The sequence below is a fragment of the Otolemur garnettii genome, unplaced genomic scaffold, assembly GCF_000181295.1.
Source record: "Otolemur garnettii isolate 467f Iridium unplaced genomic scaffold, OtoGar3 scaffold00313, whole genome shotgun sequence".
In the NCBI taxonomy this organism is placed as follows: domain Eukaryota; kingdom Metazoa; phylum Chordata; class Mammalia; order Primates; family Galagidae; genus Otolemur; species Otolemur garnettii.
In genome coordinates, this window is record NW_003852708.1 from 487,503 (window position 1) to 494,335 (window position 6,833).

General features: G+C 37.9%; 1 pseudogene; it reads right to left on the reverse strand.

The window, feature by feature from the left end:
- Positions 1-874: 874 nt before the first annotated feature.
- Positions 875-6,833, reverse strand: part of LOC100950504 — an 8,723-nt pseudogene continuing 2,764 nt past the window's right edge.

The following is a 6,833-nucleotide window of genomic DNA, read 5'->3' on the forward strand; positions in this document are numbered from 1 at the left end:
CATGTAGACTGCTGAAATAGCCTCCCTACTGGATGAGGGACACTTATTGAATGACTTACCTCTTCCATATACCCTCTGTCCTTTCATACATACTGGGTTCATGTGATTTTTTAATGCATTATAGAACTTATGTTTGTCTTATCTCTTTTAAGAAATGGATTCATTTATTCAACAATTATTGGAAGTATTGAGGGCACTTATGTCAACAAAACAGTACCTATACTTTTAAAGACTTTATAGGCTAATGGTCCTGCCTGATTTTTTTTTGTATGTGTGTGTCTATTTAATAAAAACATTTGATCCTGCCAAAAAGTACAAAAAGTATACTAGGAATGGCAATACAATACAAAGTAGTCTCTCCTATTTCTCATACATCTGTCTGCATTTTATACATGTATTAATAATCACTCAGCAATACATCAAATTGGTTTGGCACCTATAGCTCAAGTGGTTAAGGCACCAGCCACATACACCAGAGCTGGAGGGTTCAAATCCAGCCCGGGCCTGCCAAACAATGACAACTACAACCAAAAAATAGCCAGGTGTTGTACTTGGGAGGCTGAGGCAAGAGAATTGCTTAAGCCCAGGAGTTGGAGGTTGCTGTGAGCTGTGATGCCACAGCACTCTACCCAGGGCAACAGCTTGAGGCTGCTCTGTCTCCAAAAAAAAAAAGCAATACATCAAATTAAAAGTTCTTCAAAGTCTTCTGCTGGTGGGTATTCTTCATTCGCTGGACACAAAGTGTACTTTGTAACAGACAACTGTGAAGGATGGAATCCACGGGGTTAGCAGTGCAGGAGTGAGCTTCAGGTTGTGCTTTGCACACCAATGATTCAAAACTGACGGCTGCAGAATATCCTCAGGTCAAGACTATTTAGGTGTTTGTTAATGTTGGCCTTTTTCTTTTTTGTTCAGTCTCATTTAGGCTCTGTTTCATCTGCTGCACTTTTTGAGCTGACTTGAGTATATTTCTATAGAACACTCTCACCGTTCTCTTCCATAGCATCCTGCATTTTAGAGGAAAGTTTTGTAAATTGGTCACCTGTCAGTTTTCCTTCTTCTAGACCTATTCCATAACCAATGTATTTTCCAGTCATTATTTTGTTGGGTGACTGATCAAAAGCAGGAGGTAAAGTCTTCTTTAGATAGCTCTTTCCATTGTTTCTATATACTAGAATCTCCCCTTATATACCTTGCTCCTTCTATGATAGCCATGTATGAGAATATAAGTTGATCTGGTGTCTGAATAAGTCCTACTCATTATTTTCTCATACTCAATAACACTTGCTTAATGTTAATATCTCCTTCATTTTCCATCTGAACAAGTTAGGTACCTACCAGAAAGAAGGCTTCTAAGTGCCCAATACCTGCACTACAGTGGATCACTGCAGGACAGTGGTCGGGCTCAAGGCGCCAGATTCTTTCACTTCAGACAAGGAATTGAGAAAAGAAGCTGGTGATTCTGGGACTCCAAAATCTGGCCAGGTAGTATAATGAAATGAGCTATTGTTCTGGTTTCACCACTACCGGTATTTTCTAATTGTAGTAGATGTTCCATATAAGATGACTTCATATCTTCTGACAAAAGTTTCACACTGAATTCTGTTTCTTTAAACAGTGACTCTCAGCAGTCTGTTAGCCAGTACTGTGCATGTTTACTGAGTCTTTCTGCACAATGTGGTTTAGCACAACTGGCGGCTTTGGTCTTTTGTTGCCAATACCATGAAGTAGAAGTGGCAGCATGTGTGTGTGTGAGGAGGTGGACCCTGTGTCAAGACGTAACTCCTTTGTACCTCTTTTATGTCAACTCAGGGGCATTAATATAATCATTTGCTGTATTTTGCAGTTTAATGTGACTGTGATCATATGGGCTTCAATTTCTGTTTTCTGGAAACTTGGCCATTCTGTGAGGGTAGTCTTGGAACTTATTTCGAATTTCCTTTGGAAATGGGCTCAGCTGCCCAGGGCCTGCCTGCTCCTACTGATCCCCACCTAGCTTGACCACAGCCCTGCCTCCTAGTGCTTTGGCAGGTTCCCCACGGCACCCCACCCTGGGCCGTGCAGTGCAAGGGTGGGGGGCAATCCAGTTTGATTTCTGATAGATTTTTTCTATATGATGGTATTATCATCAAACAATAAAAGTCAATGTCATGGAAAAGATTCTCATTTCAGGTTTGGCACCTGTGGCTCGAGTGGCTAAGGCGCCAGCCACATACACCTAAGGTGGCAGGTTCAAATCCAGCCCTGGCCTGCCAAATAACAATGACGGCTACAACCAAAAAAATATCCAGGCATTGTGGCAGGCACCTGTGGTCTCAGCTACTTGGGAGGCAGAGGCAGGGGACTTGCTTGAGCCCAGGAGTTGGAGGTTGCTGTGAACTGTGATGTCACAGCACTCTACCCAGGTTGACAACTTGAGGCTCTGTCTCAAAAAAAAAAGAAAAGATTCTCATTTCAGCAAATTATTTGCAAAATAAAATCTATATTAATCTAGCTACAATTAATTCCTACATGTTTTTATTTTATTTGGATTTTTTGGTATTACATTCATATGGTTACAACATTATATAATAGAAGTAGTTACTCTTCACATTGAAAAAGGAGGGATTTATATTATTTTCTAAATTACAAATATGTCAATATTTGCATAAGAAAGGGAAGAATCCATGGGTGAGTTTTATTTTTATTTTTATTTTATTATTATTTTTGAGACAGAGCCTCAAGCTGTCCCCCTGAATAGAGTGCTATGGCATCATAGCTCACAGGACCCTCCAACTCCTAGGCTCAAGTGAGTCTCCTGCCTCCACCTCCCAAGTAGCGGGGACCACAGGTGCCCACCACAATGCCTGGCTACTTTTTGGTTGCAGCCATGATTGTTGTTTGGTGGGCCCAGGCTGGATTTGAACCTGCCACCTTAGGTATATGTGGCTGGCGCCTTAGCCACTTGAGCCACAGGCACCGAGCCATGGGTGAGTTTTGAAGGGGCTCTCATATTTGTGATGGTAATCAGATAGTCTTAAAGTGGTACAATCCATTTTAGGAAATGGAAAGAATATTTCATTTAAATTTATCAGAGTCACAGGTGGTATACACACAATATATTTGGACATAGTTGGAAACCGAATGTTCTCTCTTATGTTGAGGAGGGCGCTAGCATCTGTGAACTTCAAGTAAAACAGTCCTTAATGAAGAATGCAAGTAAAATAGAATGGGATATAGAATTTGGAAATTGTTTATATGCATAGTCAAATAATTAGGTAGTCAAGGTAAACTAGGGTCTCTTCTATTTTGAATAAAAATAAGGTGACAATTTTTACTTCTACACGCCAATTGAAGTATTGTAAGAGTAGAAAAGAGGAGTAAGAATAGATTGTACCTCTGCCTGCCAAAAAAAGTAAACGGGGGACATTTTACTATAGTGAAAACAGAACAGTGCAATAATGCCTGACATTTGCCATCTATTGAGAACTTAGTCATGGCCAACTTGATACTGTGGGCCTGTTATTCAAGGGATTTACACATGAGGCTTTTCTTGGTAATTGCTGAATGATGGTATTTTTCCATGGCTGTATGCAAGCACTGTAATGGTGTAATCAGGATGAATTGGGTAAGTGTTTGGGAAACTGCCAAGTTTGCTGATATCTTATCACATGAATCCTTTAGGTGACAAACAGAAATTATTACTGTAGAGCATTTTTCCATGACAGATCCCAAATGTCTGCTACTGACATTTTAATGAGTAGCACATTTTCCACAGAGGAAAAATGGTAATCCTTTAGCCCTTCTGGGGACATGATGATGCCATATTAACAAACACTTTTTTTTCTCCTTCCCAGCATAAACTACCTCCTTATCAAGAGATAATCACTGGAGTTTCTCATCCTGAAGCTCTTTTTCTTAGGAGGGGAGTACCAGGAATAGCTTACTTTCTTTTGACAAGTTCCAAGCAATCCACACCTCTTAGCTTAGAAGTCGCTTAGTTTTTTTCATTATTTGAAATGGACATTTTCATGTAGTGCCACAGAGTGCATGGACCAGGAATGATATCTTTTTGTACTTTTGCAGAGATCCTCAGAGAAGTGGCTTCTGCTCATCATGAGACCTCTTAATCATAACTAAGAATCAAACTTCACCTGTGCACAAAATCCCCACAAGATGCTTTTGACATCTTCTCATGTTTTTCCAGGTAGGAGAGAAAGATTAGTTATCATCATCCTGTGCATACTAACATCCAGTAGCCAGTGACAGGGCTCTGCACCACTTCACTTTCTTAGGACCTCATATTTGTTTCCTAGTTTATGTTTTCTTGAACAGTTCCTGTAGCTCCAGAACCTGGCCTTGTATAGGCCTGTATATTTCCTTCTGGGACACAGGCAGCTGAAGATGCTGTGGACACTGTCTGAGTCCAGAAAGTATATTACTGGCCAGAAGTAGAAGTAGACAGGAATGATCAGGTCTAGTTGTGATGGTCAGGTTCTAAGTTTCATTGCATTAAACAATGACATTAAAGCAACTAAGTGGAATTGTGTAGTCCGTGTACTTCAAATTAGTCCTTTCATGTCTCAGTTGCAGAATCTTTATTCTCATAGAATTGTTATGATTTCAATTTCTCTTTCTTTTCTTTCCTCTCTCCCTCCCTTCCTTCTTTTTCATTTGATGCCCAATATCACACCTACTCAAAGCTAGCAAAAAGTGGGTTTAAATTAATTAGCACTGAAAAAAATTATTCTAAGTAGATTTATTCTCCGCAAAAGTCCAAGTGCAAAAAGTCATATTTAATTAGAGAGCAAATTTTTGCACAATACACTGGCACTTATCTATTATAACTCAACTTTTAGTAGCCAAATACGTACTCCAAAAATTAAGAAGCATATATAGTATTGTGCATATATGTAAAAACAGATTATTTAGCACTGAGATTTCTACATTCTTCAGAACAATAACAACAAAATCTTCCAATTCAGAGCTTTCTTCATGAGATACATGTTTGTAAAACATCTCATCAGATTCTAGAAACGATCTCATTGAGTTAAAAAGGAACTAAGTCAGGATATCTGCTCAGCCAATTTATTCTATTTATGACTATAAATAAATTTCCAGAAATTTACTTCCAGAAGATACTTTCTGTCTCTGTGTTAAATTTAAGCATCAGCCTCCCAGCCTGCTCTGTGCTTTAATTATTCCTAGCAACAATTAAAATTCTTGTCATCTAACTTTCACATCAGTATCTTCCTCCTTGTCATGCTACATCCCACAATCTCCACATCCTATTGAAAGGACATCTAGGATCAATTTAAATATAGCTTTGATAGAACCTTTTTTTTATTTCTAATAGACAAAACAAGTTAGCCAATAATATTTACTGTCGTTAGCCTAGATCTCTGTTCTGTTTGGATGAAAACATTGTATTGTTTAATTTTTTAAAATAACCTTTTATATTTGTATTCTGGTTTTGGATTTGGAAATTTAAAGTAGAAAAGTCCCCAAAAAAGAGTAAAAGATAAATGAATGGGTCACAGTAATTTGGTACCCTTAAAAAGTATTTTATTCTGTACAAAAACAAAGTATATAAACAAAACATGTGTATTCCCTAACATTCTGAAATTTAAAAAATACAAAAAATAAAATTCTGAGGAATTGAAGCAATGCACTGAAATAATGAGAAAATGCTTACAATATTTATGAATTACTATAGTGTGTTATAGGACTATATAATAGTACACCAAATTGTACATAAAACAATTCAAATTTTAAAATATATGTATCTATGTGAATATGGAAAGTCAGAGAAAATACAAAAGAAAGCTTATAAGCAAAAGCATTTTATGAAGAATAACAATTTATGGGTTTAGAGCTATGGCAGCACTTTGGACTGCATCCTGTAATCACATCCACTATGGATCTAGACTGAAAAGGAATCCAAGTATAATAAGAGAGTTGATCATTTTTTGATTCATGTGGCATTCCCAATGGTGGATGACTGAGAGAAATGAAGGGGAGAGCTGACACTAGAGCCAGAATCTCATGAATACGCAATCTCAGCAGGTTGATAAAGGAGACATGGGCACTGGTGGGTGTAAGGAAGTAAGGGTGACCTCCAGTGCAAGCAAGGAGAGGGCTGTTATCAGTGGATCTGTTACAATCAGGCAGGACATTTGCAATATTTTAAGATAGATAGTTTGAAGGTAGACCCAACATTCTAGGAGACTTATCGTGTTTATCTCCTCTTTTAAGGATGACATAATAATCAGCGGTGTTATGAGGACACAGAAAACAGCATCTTCATGGGACAGGATTTTAGGGAACCCTATCCTATGGAATATGCCAGAGCCATTATGGATTAGTTCTAGACAGAGTCTGAATGTACCCACGTTAGGAAGCCTTTTCGGCTGCCAAATCCAAAAGTCTGCTTCACATGGCAGCTTAGGCCAATGTCATGGTGTGGATAGGTTGAAAGAAGAACAGGTTGTACTAAAAGAAGAAACACAATCATGGGGCACAGACAGCTTTTGGGAAAGGCTGGAAAGGAAAATGTTTAGATCTTGGAAGGAACTCCTTAAGTATTGGTGGAAAGGGCAATTGTTAGCAGGATTCATTTTGTCTTAGTTCAACAACCTAATCCTTTACAAGATAAATGCATATATATAGGGAAATTAATCTTCGAACACAAATGTTTTTGCTACTTGAATTCAGAAGAAACCTGCATATCAAAAAAGAATCTCCACAATTTTAATATCTTGTTAATCAAGATAAAATAAGGAAATAATTAAGTTAAATAAATTTTTTAAACTACCAGAAAATAAAGTTCAGTAAAAGCAAAAAAAAAAAAAAAA